The 597-nt window shown below is 35.5% G+C and overlaps 1 non-coding gene across 1 annotated transcript; it reads left to right on the top strand.

Moving 5' to 3' along the window:
* Window positions 1-256: 256 nt before the first annotated feature.
* TRNAI-GAU (transfer RNA isoleucine (anticodon GAU)) lies at window positions 257-330 on the top strand. The gene has a single exon. It is a non-coding gene; the product is annotated as a tRNA-Ile (tRNA).
* The last annotated feature ends 267 nt before the right edge of the window (window positions 331-597 follow it).

Below are 597 nucleotides of genomic sequence, written 5' to 3' on the forward strand. Positions count from 1 at the left end.
CTACATGGTTACACTCACATGAGGAATCTAAAAAAAAAAAAAAAACAAGTGGTTCTCCCTTTAATAATGGTTACCAGAGGCTGGGAGGGGAGGGAGTGTGGGAGGGAAGTGGTAGACTAATGGGTATAAAACTATGCTGTCTACTCTAAGTGAGTCATTGTGCAGTAAATGCATACACTGAGACAACACACTACCCCCACAAATATGTACAAGTAAATGTTAAAATAAAAATAAATAAAATTTTAAAGATAGGTCTGGCTGGTTAGCTCAGTTGGTTAGAGCATGGTGCGGATAACACCAAGGTCCAAGGTTCGAAACCTTCACTGGCCAGCCACCAAAAATAAATAAAGCATATAGTATTCAAGGTTGGTGGGTTTTTTGTTTTTTGTTTTCTATCAACAATGAACAATTTAAGTATTTCATGCCACTTTCTTTTTACTTGCATGGTCTCATGAGAAATTTAATCCCTATTCTTATTCATCCATAGGTAAGGTGGAATATTTTTCTGGCTTCCTTGAAGACTTTTGTATTTCTTTGTCTTTGATTTTCTGCAGTTTAAATATGATGCATCTGAATGTAGGATTTTTGTCATTTTTT

Source organism: Cynocephalus volans, chromosome 1 (assembly GCF_027409185.1).
Source record: "Cynocephalus volans isolate mCynVol1 chromosome 1, mCynVol1.pri, whole genome shotgun sequence".
NCBI classification, from domain to species: domain Eukaryota; kingdom Metazoa; phylum Chordata; class Mammalia; order Dermoptera; family Cynocephalidae; genus Cynocephalus; species Cynocephalus volans.